The 15625-nt window shown below is 48.3% G+C and overlaps 1 protein-coding gene across 14 annotated transcripts in view; it reads right to left on the bottom strand.

The window, feature by feature from the left end:
- The window catches only part of CACNA1A (calcium voltage-gated channel subunit alpha1 A), a 286823-nt gene extending 275377 nt beyond the window's left edge, over nt 1–11446 (bottom strand). For all 14 annotated transcript variants that reach the window (XM_047700733.1, XM_047700723.1, XM_047700811.1 and 11 more), the window contains exon 1: nt 11244–11446. The gene's annotated coding sequence lies outside the window, so the exon portion shown is untranslated. The remainder of the gene's footprint in view (nt 1–11243) is intronic.
- Between the last annotated feature and the right edge of the window lie 4179 nt (nt 11447–15625).

Here is a 15625-nt window from a genome sequence, read left to right as displayed (position 1 = left end):
TGCATGGGATATACTTACACTAAAAAGCACTTCACTGCTTCTCTGAAATTTTATTTCAACCAGGTGTTCTAAAATTTTTTTATTTGCTTAACCTGGCAAGCCACTGGGTTGGGGTCAGGGGGCGGATCGAAGTTCCTTGACTCTTGACCTGGTGGGGACCCAGTATATATGCATGTGTAAAAAATCATTTGAGGGGCACCTGGGTGTCTCAGTGGGTTAAAGCCTCTGCCTTCAGCTCGGGTCATGATCCCAGGGTCCTGGGATCGAGCCCCGCGTCGGGCTCTCTGCTCCGCGGGGAGCCTGCTTCCTCCTCTCTCTCTCTCTCTGCCTGCCTCTCTGCCTACTTGTGATCTCTGTCTGTCAAATAAATAAATAAAATCTTTTAAAAATCATTTGAGCATTTTCCTGCATGTTACATCATAAAATTTTTTTAAAGTTGAAAGAAGCATAGGAAATTCATTAAGAAGGATTAGACACGCCCCACCTCTTGACAGCTAAGTTTTGAGTTGGGCAGGAAAAGAGCCAGAGGTCAGGTCTCCCCCACTAAACACAAGTCCCAGAGGAGGTGGGAAATCTACTTCCTCGTGTAACAGATAAGACTGAGCTTCAGGGGTGCCTGGGTGGCTCAGTGGGTTAAAGCCTCTGCCTTCGGCTCAGGTCATGATCCCAGGGTCCTAGGATCCAGCCCCGCATCGGGCTCTCTGCTCAGCGGGGAGCCTGCCCCCGCCCCCGCCTGCCTCTCTGCCTACTTGTGATCTCTGTCTGTCGAATAAATAAATAAAATCTTTAAAAAAAAAAAAAAAAGACTGAGCTTCAGTGAGGCAGTGAGGTACAGTGGCTCACCCAAGTTCCCAGAGCACAGAGCAGACAGGCCAGGGATATGGACCTGGGTTTATGGACCAGGGATATGGGACTCCCAAGACCTTTCTCTGAGGTCCAACCCAGAGTCTGGCACTGAGCAATTTTCTTGCAAGGCCCATGTCTCCTGAAACATAAACAATCCATGGGAGTCAGGATTTTGCCCCCCATGATCTTGAGGCATGGTGCGGAGGAGAGCCATCTACTGGCCAGGAACACCCTCCCAGGGCTATCAGGTGTGTTAGAAACAAAATTTCATGGTGCTTATTAAACTGCCGTCCCTTAGGGGTCTTTTTGTTACAGCAGCACACTTGTCTGAGTCAGCTCGGGCTGCCAGACCAAGTCAGAGATTAAGTGGCTTAAGCAACAGAAATGTATTCCCTCACACTTCTAGAAGCTGGAAGTCTGAGACCAGCGCAGTCAGTTCCTGGGGAGAACTCTTCCTCAGCTTGCAGTCGCCACCTTCTTGCTGTGTCGTCCTCACATGGAGGAGACAGAAAGAGCAAGCCTTCCTGGGTTGCTGGAAGGTTGCTGTAAGGGCACTAATCCCACCAGGAGAGGCCCCACCCTGGGATCCTGTCTAACTCCCAAAGGCCCCATCTCCAAGGCCATCACATGGGGGGTTAGGGCTTCATCATATGAACTGGGGGGAGGTGGGGTACACAACTCAGCCCACAACATTCGCTAACTGATACACTACTTGAGAGAAGCAACACTGGTTCCATTCAGCGCGTGTTTTCCTTGTGCTTTCAAAGCTCTGCATTTAAGAAGAGCACACGCAAGTGTGGAGTCCTGTCCGGAACACCAAAGTGTTCATTAAAAAGAGAGCTGGGGGAGCCTGGGTGGCTCAGTGGGTTAAGCCTCTGCCTTCAGCTCAGGTCATGATCTCAGGGTCCTAAGATCGAGCCCCGCATCAGGCTCTCTGCTCAGCAGGGAGCCTGCTTCCCCCTCTCTCTGCCTGCCTCTCTGCCTACCTATGATCTCTCTCTCTCTGTGTGTCAAATAATAAAAAAAAAGAAGAAAGAAAGAAAAAGAGCCAGGAGGGGCACCTGGGTGACTCAGTCGGTTAAGTGTCTGACTCTTCATTTCTGCTCAGGTCATGATCTCAGAGTCCTGGGATCGAGCCCCCATGCTCAGAGGGGAGTCTGCTTGAAATTCTCTCTATCTCTTCCTCTGCTCTTCCCCCTGCTCATTCTCTTTCCCTCCCTCTCTCTCTCAAATAAATAAGAAAATCTTTAAAGAGAAAGAAAGAGAGAGAAGAACACCTGGGTGGCTCAGTCTGTTAAGCATCTGCCTTTGGCTCAGGTCACAATCCCAGGGTGCTGGGATCGAGCCCCAAGCAAGGCTGGGGAACCTGCTTCTTCCTCTCCCTCTGCCCTTCACTCTGGAACGCTCTCTTTCTCTCTCTCTCTCTCTTTCAAATATAAAATCTTTTTTTTTTTTGAAAGAGGGAGATTGAGCTAAGAAATAACATCTCCATGTGAAATCACTCCCCCCACCTCTTCTCTCTTGTTCTCTCTCGGCCTTTCCTCTTTTTCCTCTCTCGGGCAGTTTCACTCCTTCCTGTCTCATCTGTGTGCTTAAACCTCAGTCAATAAAGCATCTTAATCTCACCCTGCACAAAGAAAGGTTGCTAAGTCCCATGGAAATCATATCCCCTCCAGAGGTCCAGGCTGACGAGTGTGAAATTCAGCGGACCATGGATTTGAACAGCCAGGAGGACAATAATCCAAATGTCATTTTTAACCGACCTTCAAACGCATTTGTCACCTCCCGGATGATGTTTTATTTGGCTGATAGTAACAGTAATTTCCGGGCCTTGAACAAACAGTCTGCAGAGCAGGTAGCCAGGTTTGGGGCGAGTGTCAAGGATCTGCCTAGAAGTAAAAACTTACAACAGGGAGGAACAAAAGCGAAAATCAATACATGGGACTACATCAAACTGAAAAGCTTCTGTTCAGCAAAGGAAGCCGTCAGAGAAAAAGCAACTTACTGAATAGAAGAAAATGCCTACAAATCATAGATCTGATAAGGAGTCGGTATGCTAAATCTACAAAGAACTGATACAACTCGGTATAAAAAAAATTCATGGGCAGAGGAACTAAATAGACATTTTCCAAAGAAGACATCCAAACGGCTACCAAGAGCGTAAAAAGGTGCCAAGTGTCACGAATCATCACGGAAATGCAAATCAAAACCACACGGAGATATTCACACCATTAGGATGGTTATTATCGAAAGGTCAAGAGATGACATGTGTTGGCAAGGGTGAATGGAAGAGGCAAGCCTGTGCACCGTTGGTGGGAGCGAAAACCAGTAACAAGCAAACAACCCAGATGTCTACCCAGAGATAAATGGATAAACCAAATGTGGTACATAGGACAGTGGAATATTATTCAACCCTTAAAAAGGAAGGAATGTATTTTTTTTTTCTTAAGGATTTTATTTTTAAGTAATCTCTGTACCCAATGTGGGGCTCGAACCCACAACTCCAAGATCAAGAGTCCTACGCTCCACCGACCGAGGCAGCCAGTGGCCCCTCAAAAAGGAAGGAGATTCTAATACCTGCTGCAACACGCGTGAACGTTGAGGACATTGCGCTGAGCAAAATAAGCCAGTAACAAAAGGACAAATCCTGTCTGATTCCAATTTCATGAGGTCCCCAGAGGAGTCAAATGCAGAGAGACAGACAGTAGGGTGGTGGGAGCCAGGGGCTGAGTGGGGGAGTGAGGAGGGGATGGGGAGTCCATGTTTCATGGGGACAGAGTTTCCGTTTGAGAAGATGGAAAGGTTCTGGAGACAGATGGCAAGAATGATTACACAACAGCATGAGTGTCCTTAATGCCGCTGAACGGTACGCTTGAAAACCGGCTAAAATGGTAAATTTTTATGTTATGTGTATTTTGTTAAAATTTTCTATGTGTGTAAAAAGAAAATCATAAGAGGTGTTTCAAAAACACCCACACATCTTTTTTTTTTAAGATTTTATTGATTTATTTGAGAGAGAGACAGTGAGAGAGAGCATGAGAGGAGAGAAAGTCAGAGGGAGAAGCAGACTTCCCGCGGAGCTGGGAGCCCGATGCGGGATTCGATCCCTGGATTCTGGGATCATGACCTGAGCTGAAGGCAGTTGCTTAACCAACTGAGCCACCCAGGTGCCCACCCACACAACTTTATAAAGGTACTTACATATTTCCAGTGGCCCCAGTGTATCAACCTTCTTGCCTCTGGTCCTGACACCCACTCACCAAGGGCACCATAAGCCGAGACAGACATCTACAAAAGCTCCCCGATTCCAGCAGTGTGGACTCACCCCACACCCCACCTTTGCACAGAGACACAAAGAGCAAGGTGACATGAAAAATAAAGCCAGGGCCAGCAAGAACTCTCCTTGCTTGGAGCAAAACTCCAGAACTGTCCCAAATACAGGAGAACAGAGCTGAATAAAACGCCAAGCCAGATGGCGGAGGCTGAAAGCTGAGCTGAGACCAGACCGCCAACGCGACTCTGAGCACGGCTGCAAAGGTCCGTCCCCTGGTGAGAAGAAGCCATAACACAGTTACTGTCTGTTTTCACCTGCTTTCTCCCTTGCTGGCGGATCCCTTGCTGGCGGATCACAGCACAGCTGGGACATGCGTACTCCCTCCCACTGGCATGGACAGATCACCTGGGGATGGCTGGATTTCATGGGCGGCCCCAGGACATTGGCTAGGACTGAGGAAGGAGAGAATCTGAATCTCAGATTCTGCTACTGAATCTCAGGCTGAATTCTTTCTCCCAGTTTCATTCAGGTCATGCCTTTGTTATGTTCCCATCACTCGCTCGTTCACTCAGGTATTTATTCACTAACCCAGCAGTATTTATTGGGCTCCTACTGTGTGCCAGGCCCTGTTTTGGACACTGGGAACCCAGCAGTGAACAAAAGGGACTCAATCCCTGCCCTTGCAGAGCTGATATTCCAGTGGGGGAGACAGACAAGAAACAAGATAAACAAGTAAAATATCCAGAATGTCAGATAGAGAAAAGAAGCCAGGCAAGGAGGGGGTGCCTGGGTGGCTCAGTGGGTTAAGCCTCTGCCTTCAGCTCAGGTCATGATCTCAGGGTCCTGGGATCGAGCCCCCGCATCGGGCTTTCTGCTCAGCAGGGAGACTGCTTCCCCCATCTCTCTCTGCCTGCTTGTGATCTCTGTCTGTCAAATAAATAAATAAAATCTTAAAAAAAGAAAAGAAAGAAAGAAACCGGGCGAGGAGAAAGGAAGGGGAAGTGGCATGTCATTTAGAGAAGATGGCCAGAAGAGGCCCCATTGAGGAAGAAACCTTGGAGTAACAGGCGTTACTGAAACCTGAAACAGGCGTAGGGGGAGCCATGAGAGTGTCTGGGTGGAGAAAAGCATTCCAGGCAGAGGGAAGAGCCAGTGCAAAGGGCCTGTGGCTGCAGCATGCCTAGTGTCCTCAAGGAGCAGCAAAGAGGCCTGTGTGGCTGGAGTGGTGGAGCGAGTGAGGACAAATGGAAGGAGGTGAGGACAGGGAGGTGACAGGGATAGAGGATGCAGGGCTTTGTGGGTCTTTGCTGAGTGGGGTGGGAGCCATGCAGGATTCTAAGCAGAGAAGGGAGATGCCCAGACTCAGGTGTTCACAAGGGCCCTCTGGTGGTCAAATTTGCAAGAAATTTAAAATGCAATGGAATTCATCCTCCCAACCACTCTGGGGCCCCCTCTCCCCTTCCTTCACCCCATATTTTACTATCATCAGGGCTGATGACTCTACCTAGTACTTCCTATCCCACTGGCCATGGTTTGGGCCCTCATTTGCCCACTCAGATGAACCATAATGCCTTCCTCCATATTCATATCTCCCTGAGTATCTCCTCCCCCTAATTCATCATAGACTGGATAGACAGGTCACCCATTGGATATTTCCAAAAGGACTCCCCCTGTGCCAATCCTGAGAGCACCCTGGACTTCCACACCTCTCTGTCTCCATCCTGAATGCCCTTCCCTCTCCCCACCCCAACTCCAGTTCAAAAGATGCTTCTGCTAGGAAGCCTCCAAGGGAATTCAATTAGCCAATGCCCACACTCCACATCTGTCCACACATGCCCATGGTTACCTACCTCCAACACCTGGCCACAGGACTGAGGAATGGGCCAGGGGCCCTGGGGAGTCAAAATCCTTGGATAGCCCTCAACCAATGATTGATAGGAGTTGATGGAGAAATGCCCTCATCTTTGCAGCTGGCCAGCCTGGGATTGGATCTTGGATCTGCCACTTCCTGCTGTGTGACCTTGGGCAAGCCACTTCACCTCTCTGGGCAGAGTTGAAATGATGAAATAATTTCTTTCTATGTAACATGCTTAGAACAGTGTCCTGCTTACGGTAAGCCCTAGATACACTGTCGTTTTCACACCTATGGCTACCAGTGCAATTCCCTTCTCTGCTGAATCCTCCAAGTCTACTTCAGTGCCTGGCCTGCAGGAAAGACACAGATAGTACTTGTCGAAAGGTAGATCAGTGATTGATCTTGTCTGGGCTGGGGAATAGGGCAGCCAGACCAAAATTCCAGACGCTGTCATTTATCATTCTCTCTCTCTCTCTCTCTCTCACTCTCGCTCTTAAACTTGCTTGACTATCTATGCTGGATGGTTTAAAAGTAAAAAGGTCAAGGGCGCCTGGGTGGCTCAGTCGGTTAGGCAGCTGCTTTCAGATCGGGTCATGATCCTGGAGTCCTGGGATCGAACCCATCTCAGGCTCCCTGCTCTGCAGGGGAGTCTGTTTCTCCCCCTCCTTCTGCCCTTGCTTGTGTGTGCTCTCTCTCGCTCTCTCTCTCAATCTTTTTTTTTATTATTGTTTTTTAAAGATATTTATTTATTTATTTATTTGACAGACAAGAGATCACAAGTAGGCAGAGAAGCAGACAGAGAGAGAGGGGGGAAGCAGGTTCCCTATCGACCAGAGAACCCGATATGGGGCTCGATCCCAGGACCCTGGTATCATGACCTGAGCCAAAGGCAGAGGCTTAACCCATTGAGCCACCCAGGCACCCCCAGACAACCTTTTTTTTTTTTTTTTTTAAATAAAAGTAAGGGGCACCTGGGTGGCTCAGTGGGTTAAAGCCTCTGCCTTCGGCTCAGGTCATGATCTTGGGGTCCTGGGATCGGGCCCTGCATCAGGCTCTCTGCTCAGTGGGGAGCCTGCTTCCCTCTCTCTCTGCCTGCCTCTCTGCCTACTTGTGATCTCTCTCTCTGTGTCAAATAAATAAATAAAAGTAAAAAGGACAGACTGCCAGAGTGGGGGCGGGATGGGAATTTCTCCCAGGGACGAGCGTTCCTCCAATGTTGTTTCTTTTTTTTTTTTTTTTTAAGCTTTTTTATTTATTTGTCAGAGAGAGAGGGAGAGAGAGCGAGCACAGGCGGACAGAATGGCAGGCAGAGGCAGAGGGAGAAGCAGGCTCCCCGCCAAGCAAGGAGCCCGATGTGGGACTCGATCCCAAGACGCTGGGATCATGACCTGAGCCGAAGGCAGCTGCTTAACCAACTGAGCCACCCAGGCGTCCCTCCAATGTTGTTTCTTAAACTAAACCAATCTACATCTGTTCTCTCTAATGTCCTCAGCAGAAGTAGGAGGGTAGTTTGGCCCATACTCTGCATCTCTGGATTTTTTTTTTCCCCTGTTCAATACTTGTTTCTGACCTCGGGTAAGGGTTTCACTGTCCCCCTAGCTCATTCTGCCCCTTCGGCCAGTCATTGGCTGTGTGTGGTATGAGTGTGTTAATATGTTATGACATTAATTCATTATGATGGTAATTATTCGTGCGGATGGGCTTTTTTCTCTCAACAAATATTTACTGAATGCTCACTGGGCGCCACCATGATTCAGCTAACATGTGCCCTGGGATCTTAAAACTCTCCAGATCATCTAGAAACTATCTCCCTTTAAGGCTGAAAGAAATTTCAGTGATGATATTTGCTGGAGAGACAGAACTGGATACAAAAGTTGGAGCCACTTTAGAAAAAGATGGTTAGCCCTCGCACCCAGCCTTAAAAAACGTGTGAAGACTGAGCCTCCCTCCACTTTGTTCGTAGTAACTAATGAACATGCAATTAGTAGGTCCGGTGATGTGGTTCTGTAACTCCTATTGGACCTGCATGATTCAGGGTAGGGGTAGGTGGATCGTGTGAAAGGCAGGAAAGAGGGAAATGTGAGCTACAAAAAAAAGAAATTAGAAGTGAAAGAAAGTCACAAAGGCAACCCATGGTATAATGCCACTTACTATTTTTTAAGATCTTATTTTTAAGTAATCGCTACACCCGGTATGGGGCTCGAACTCACAACCCCAAGATGCAAAGTCATGCACTCCAATGACTCTGCGCCCCTGTAGGATTCCATTTATATGAAATATGGAGAATAGGGAGACCCACGGAGACAGAACACAGATTGGCGGTTGCCAGGGAGGGGGAAGGCAGAGCACCTGCTTCATCAATAGGAAACTTCCCTTCGGGGTGATGGAAATATCTGGAACAAGAGAGAGGGGACGGTTGTACAATACTGTGAATGTACTAAATCCCATTAAAGTATACACCTTAAGGGGCGCCGGGCTGGCTCAGCGGGAGTATATAACTCTTGATCTTGGGGGTTGTGAGTTCAAGACCCACCACGGATGTAGAGATTACTTTAAAAAATAAATCTTCCCCCCAAAATTATGTACTTTAAAATGGTAAATTGTGCATTATGTGTATTTTATAATTTAAAAAGAAAAGAAGAAATTGGACATACGCCCTCGCTCTGGAGAATACTTTAAAAGTAGCCAATTTATCAAAAGCCTAACGTCCTTGGCCTTTCTTTTAAAACTCACTGTAACTACATCCAGTGACATGTCCTCTTTCTAAAATAATGTAACTTTTTTTTTTTCATTTTGAAAAAAAGAAACAGGGGAACCTGGGTGGCTCCATCAGTTAAGGGGCTGCCTTTGGCTCAAGTCATGATCCCAGGGTCCTGGGATCAAGCCCTGCCATCAAGGTTCCTCTCCCTCTGCCTGCCGCTCCCCCTGCCTGTGTTCTTTGTTAAGTGAATAAAATCTTTTTTTAAAATAAATAAATAATAAAAAATAAATTTTTTTAAAAGAAAATTTTAAAAGTGAATTTAAAAAGAAAAAAATTTAAAAAATTTTTTTAATTTAAAAAAAATAATAAAATAAAAAGAAAAAATTTGCTTATTAAAAAACTAGCCAAGATTTCGTGAGCACCTCCTGTATACCCAGGACTGTGTGTCACCTAGCTAGGCCTTCCAGGAACTCTAGGAAGAGGGCACCAGGGTTCACCTGGTGGTCAACCAAGAACAGTGAGGCACTGAGGGTCCTGTGATGCTCCCACCAGCTCTGGGATCGGCAGGGCTGGGTGGGACCTAAGACTCTGCATTCCTCCAGGGCGTTGCTGGCTCTTTCAGAGGGAAGGTCTGGGGATTCTGATGAGCAGCGAAGTCAGTCAGCCTCCTCCTTCAGACAGGCTTAGCCTTGCCAGAGGGGGTAGAACAACCCAAGAGTCCTTGCCTGTCACAGTGAAGACAGAGAGGTTTGAAAGATCCTAGAACAGAATCTCCCCTCACTTGCCCCAGGTCATTAGGGCCCTCTGGTCCTGTAAGCTAACATTTCAAAAAGAATCATAAAATAAATAAGTAAAACCCTTGGCCAGAGTTTTTGACGTCCCAGAGCTGCCCTGGGCATTACTTTGCAGGTCATTTGCCCAGTACTTTGTTCAATGTCAAATCCACCCTTTGTCTCTGGAATCCTTTCTGTTTATTGGGGCGGGGGGAGGGGAGGGCGGTGGACAGCAGAACGGAGTTAAATCTCACTTATTAAACCCTCCAAGAGGAAGGATGGCATTTAGCCCTAAGGGACATCTGTAGGCCTCTCTGCAAATCTCTGGAGGAAAAACTTATCAATAGGGATAAACTCAGGTACTCAAGATGTTTGGAGTTGCGGGGGCTTCCTGCAGCCTAGGTTTGGGGTGTCCTAGGGCCTAGAGACCAAGTGGGACTGAAGGGACCAGCACCAAATACAGACCCCCAGCCTCCCTCCATTCCCCATCCTACCACCCTCCCCCACTCCCCCACCCCGCAAGGGACCCAAGACTGTCCCTGGAAGAGTCTGCGTGGGAAATGGCAAGGACGGTCTGAAGTCCTGAACTCTGAACAGGAAAAGCGACGCGTGGAGACCCATCGCCAGGACCCTGGCTCAGAGCTAAAGAGTGAGGGGGCGCCAGCGGGGGCTCCCCCTCCTGTCGGTTCAGCCCCAGCGAGGCTGCCGCCTCTGGAAAGGTGCTCAGTCCTCCTGTTTACAATCTATTCAGGTTCCTTGTCAGGGCTCAGTCTCCCAGGCCCCCCAAGCAGGAGCCCCGGAGAGCACAAGAGGAACCCAGCCGCCAGCCTCCCCCTCCGGCCCCCTGCGGTCTCCGCCGGGGCACGTGTCCTACAAGGCTGTCGCTGTCCGGCAGCTAGAGCAAGAGGGAAGGGAGAAGGATCCCGCTGCCAGTCTCTCTCACTCCTTGAGGAACAAAAGCCACCGCGAGAGTCAAGTGTGTCCAAAATAAAAGGGAGGGATTGGCCTAGAGGGGTGACAAGCGCTGTCGCTGCTTGTCATTTGGCGCAAGGGAGGGGAGAATATTAAATATTAAACGGAGCAAGCGGTTTCCTAAGACGATGTAATTATTCTCAACAGCCTAAACTCCATCTGCCACCTCCCGTTTTCCAACGCATTCACGCAACCTTGAGCACGGAAAACAAGGCCGGGCCACACCGGGCGGAGGCAACTTTTGCTTGGGGGACACCCCCCCCCCCCGCAAAGGCAGAAGCGATGGGGGAGGGGAGGCACTCATGATCCCGAGTCCCCGTCCCTTGTAGGGCCTCCCTGGGTCTCATAGCAGAGAGCCGCTCATGTAGACTTGAGTGAAGGCGGGATGGGAGCGGAGGACACAAAAAAGTACAATTTGGCTTAGATCAGAAACTAATCACTGGGGAAACAGCACAAACCCGGGGCAAGTGGCAAAGACAGGGGCGCTGCAAAGTGGCTAAGAGCGGTTCAAAGAGACTGACTGGATTTTTAAGAAACCAGTATGCAGTGGAAACGAGGGGTCTGCCCCCTACCTCCTGCGCAGAGAAACTATTCAGAAAGGGGAAGCGGTTTTTGAGACAGAAACAAGTAAAATCTGGAAATAAACAATCTCTCCCCACCCCACCCCACCCCCAAATACTATTCTTAGGAAGGGGATGAGGGAGGTCATTGCATTTCCACCTTTGCAGATGGAGGTAATGTTGCAGCAAGTAAATAAGAACTGGATTCTCCCGAAGGACTCAGCCCCGGCGTCCCCAGCCCTGGAAGCCCCCACTCACTCACCTGTATCTCATGAGCTCCGGGGCTCCTCCCACGGCAAGGCTAGTGGACAGCGCAGCGGGTCCTCCAGCTGTCCTGAGGGTCCCACCTTGCCAGCGCCTGGGGAGCCGAGCCGGCCGAAGCCCACGCACCCATTGCCCATCCAATGGAAAGGAGAAGAAGAGAAAGCAGTGGGGACGCCAGGAGCAGCCGTGTTCTGAGCTGAGGGCTCCCCACAAGGCAAGCGCCAAGTGGGGCTGCTGTGCCAGCTGCCAGGGGGAAAAAGAGGAGGAGGAGGTTTCCCTGATTCTGGGAGGAGGGAGGGGAGGATCGACAGCTCATCAGCAACTGATCATTTCCAGCAAAGTGCTCCACCGGGACCCAGCTCGGGGAGGTGGATCTAACCAAGGACGTGTCCCCCCATTGCTCCTCGGGAAAATTAATTTTTTGCTGTCTTCTCTGAGCCCCTGAGCACCACACGGCGACCTCCCAGCAAGCACGGGGCAGGACCCTAGTTCCTAGAAGGATGCTGTTTATTCTCCAGCCCACCTCCCTTCGGATGGGCTTCTCTTAAGGAGCAGAGGAAAGATGGTAACATGAGGGCTCTCCCTCTTCCACTTGGGGGGTCTGCGGAGGGGGCGTGTAGAACACGCGTGAGCAGCAGGCTGTGGAATCACGCTTAGAATTTAACCGTCTCCCCTCCGCCAATCGCAACCTAAATTATTGATGCCCTTACAAAAAAAAACAATCATTAGCAGACAGCTGCTAACCCCCTCCCTGACTCCTTTCTGTTCATTCTCCAAACAGCTTTCCCTTACCCACCCCCCACCTCTCCTTAGCCCGAGGGGCTGTATTATTTAAACAGAAAAGCAGAAAAAAGGAAAACAGCCCTTCCAAGCAAAAAAAAAAAAGGCAATTGATTGCAAGTTCCGGGGTTGGGGTTTCCTGCCACCAAGGACTTATAACTGAGCCGACCCTCCTGTGATTCTGTTTAAAGGGGCCCTCCTAGAGAGGGTAATGTTTTTCCTCTAAGAGGCTTCTGGGGACACAGAGAGACCCCCCGTATTTTTCCAAAGGTGGAGTCAAAATAGGGATATCTATCTTACTGGGGAAAGCACTGTTGTTGCTTTTTTTTTTTTAATTGAGGTCTAATTGACACAACATTTTATCAGTTTCAGGTGGGCAACCTAACGATTCGATATTTGTACACACCGTGAAATGATCACCATCTATATCTAAGAAAGTGGTGTGGTTTAGACGGAAAATGGAACTCAGGCTGGGTGTTATGGAATCCTAAGGAAATAGTGTTCATTTTTAAAAGTCTAGTGATGGTATTTTCATTGTGTTGTTTTTTTTAGATCCTTATTGGTTAGAGATTCATATTGAAGTATTTATGGGTGAGATGAGAAGATGTTTCCAGGAAACCACCAGAACATCCATCAAGGGACAAATGGGTGAAGACAATGTGGTCTATCCATACAACGGAATATTATTCAGCTGTAAAGAAAGATTGAAGGGCTGACTCGTGCTAGAACACAGGTGAACCTTGAAAATGGGATGCTCAGTGAGAGAAGCCAGACACCAAAAGGTCACCTGGTATATGATCCCATTTATATGAAACATCCAGAACAGGCAAACCCATGGAGGTGGTAAGTAAATTTCTGGTTTGGGGGGGCGGGAATGGGGAGTGACTGTCATGGACACAAGATCTCTTTTGCTCTGAAACTAGACAGGGGCGGTGGTGGCATGGCTATCAGTGTCCTAACCTCTGCAGGCTTGTTCGCTTTAAAATGGTTACTTTGCTGTGATAGGAATTTCAAAAAAAAAAAACTCCACCAAAAAGGGGAGGGAAAGAGAAACACAAAAGGCAGAGTGATGCTGAGGAAGATGCTGACAGGGACAGGAAGCCCATTGTATTTTTCATTGTCTTCTCCCTGCCTTGTGTATGCCTGATATTTTCACTTTTTTTTTTTTAAGATTTTTATTTATTTATTTGACAGAGATTACAAGTAGGCAGATGAGATAGGCAGAGAGAGAGGAGGAAGCAGGCTCCCCGTAGAGCAGAGAGCCTGATGTGGGGCTCGATCCCAGGACCCTGGGACCATGACCTGAGCCGAAGGCAGAGGCTTTAACCCACTGAGCCACCCAGGCGCCCCTGATATTTTCACTTTTAAAGAGATGGGGGTGGGGTGGAATAGGGAGAAAGCAGCACTCGGTGGTGGTCCAGACCAACTGAAGGAGGTGGGGGGCTCCCCTGTGAGTGAGTGTGGCCCCCAGTTCAGGTGAGACCCTGGCCTGCAAAAGGAAATCACAGGCCCTGGGGTCCTGTGGTCTGGGACAGCAAATGGCCCCCATGCCACCTTGCCAGCCCGCCACCTCAGACAAGCCTCAGTCTCCTCGTCAATAAAATGGGGCTAATCTGTCTCACCTTCTGGGGATTTTGTGAGAATTACGTGAAATCCTGTTGAAAAGTGGGAAGAATTTTGGCTTCTAAATCCATCTCTGGAAAGAAACATGAGGACTAATCACAGGGGCTCTCATGGGGGTGGGGACCCTGCCTGAGAGGACAGGGATAGAGGTGGCTTTCTCTGCTTATGTTTTTATATTTAGGGGATTTTGCAACATGTGAGTACAGTACAGATTAAAACATTAAGTTAAGAAGTGAGATTGTAGGGGCGCCTGGGTGGCTCAGTGGGTTAAAGCCTCTGCCTGCGGCTCAGGTCATGATCCCAGAGTTCTGGGATGGAGCCCAGCATCGGGCTATCTGCTCAGCAGGAAGCCACTCTCTCTGCCTGCCTCTCTGCCTACTTGTGATCTCTCTCTGTCAAATAAGTAAATAAATAAAAACCTTAAAAAAAAATTGAGATTGTATAGTCAAGAAATGGCCCACTTTCTGTATAAAGGGCGAGATAAACATGTTAGGTTTTGTCAGTCCTTTGATCCCTGTGACATACACTCAATTCGGCCGATAGAAGTACCACAATGTGTAAATAAATGGGCAAGGCTGTGTACAAATAAAACTTTATTTATAAAGACTGTTACAGACTGAACTTGGCCCCTAGGCTGTAGTTTGCTGACCTCTGATATGGAAATTCCTTAGCTTCTGCCATGTATCGATTGGTTTTCTCAATTCCAGGCTCTGCCACTGGTAAGCTATGTGGCCTTGGGCAAGTCACGGAAGATTCCACTGCCTCCTGTTCAAAACTAGGATAATAATACTTGAGGGAGTTGTTTGGAGTGTATACTGAGACATCCAATATTTAAGTGCATTGTGTACTCTAAAATGCTGTGCAATGTAAGATATTATTATTGTTATGCCGGAAGCCATAAGTCTGTGTAATTAGCATTGAATTTTCCTATTTTTAAAATCACACAACTTGTATGAGTCACGTCATGATGAACATAAATAACCATTTGGTTTCCTTTGAAGTCCTTTGAAAATGTCAAAAAGTTCTGCTTTTTCCCTTAGGCAAATGAGACCATCCTGAGTAAACCATCGTTTAAAACTCTCGTGTCTTTTGCAAGAGTTGTGATCATGAATGGATTGAACAATTGACCCCAATTATTCACTCCCTCCTGTATCCCTGTCTTTGCCATGTTCTCACTGTGGGTGGTGCGTACCTTCCAACCCTTGGCTTTGGACTTGCTTCGATCAATGGCACGTGGGCAGAGGCAGCAATGAACCAGTTGCAAGCCTGGGTCTTAAGAGGCCTCAAGGACTCCCACCTGCCCTTTAGCACCTCTATTCTGGCTGTGACAGCAAATGCCCCGGGAGGAGGATGAGAGACACATGGAGCAGAGTCATCCAGCTGAGTCTTTTTCAGATTAGCCAACTCTGGCTGACTCACAGGTGCACGGGGATCTATAACCATTGCTTTAAACTACTGAGCTTTGACTTATTTATAAAGCAACATAATTGTTGACAATCTACTGAGTCACTGACCCAGGGAAGAAGCGCACAGCTTGTGAGTTGTAAGCAGAATCAGACTGAATTCAAAGTAAAAAGAGAATGAAGTCAGCCCAGTAGCTGAAGTCTGGGCACTTTCTCCACAATTCCACTTAATTTTCTAATTCTGCTCACAAAAATGATGCCCGAAGAGAAACATTTCAGAAGGCAATGGGACAGGCTGATCCAATCGAGGAACTGGGAGGACAGTGGGTGGCTGGTCCAGTAGGAGTACATAAAATGCTCCACACTTAGCTCCCACTGGATTGGCTGCTCCCGACAGCAAGGAAGACCAGGACATGTGGATTTTGGTGAACACTCAGCACAATGCCACCATGATTTGAAGTGTGGTGAGATCACACAATAACGTCTCCGGGAGATGGGAGATGTTCACTAAATGTGCTTCTCTCTTCTCTCCCCACTGAACTTGCAGTAACAAAACTCGGCCTCAGGGACTTCA

The sequence above is a fragment of the Lutra lutra genome, chromosome 1, assembly GCF_902655055.1.
Source record: "Lutra lutra chromosome 1, mLutLut1.2, whole genome shotgun sequence".
In the NCBI taxonomy this organism is placed as follows: Eukaryota; Metazoa; Chordata; class Mammalia; order Carnivora; family Mustelidae; genus Lutra; species Lutra lutra.
Note: the sequence above shows the minus strand (reverse complement) of the source record. Positions and strands in the feature narration are given on the sequence as shown.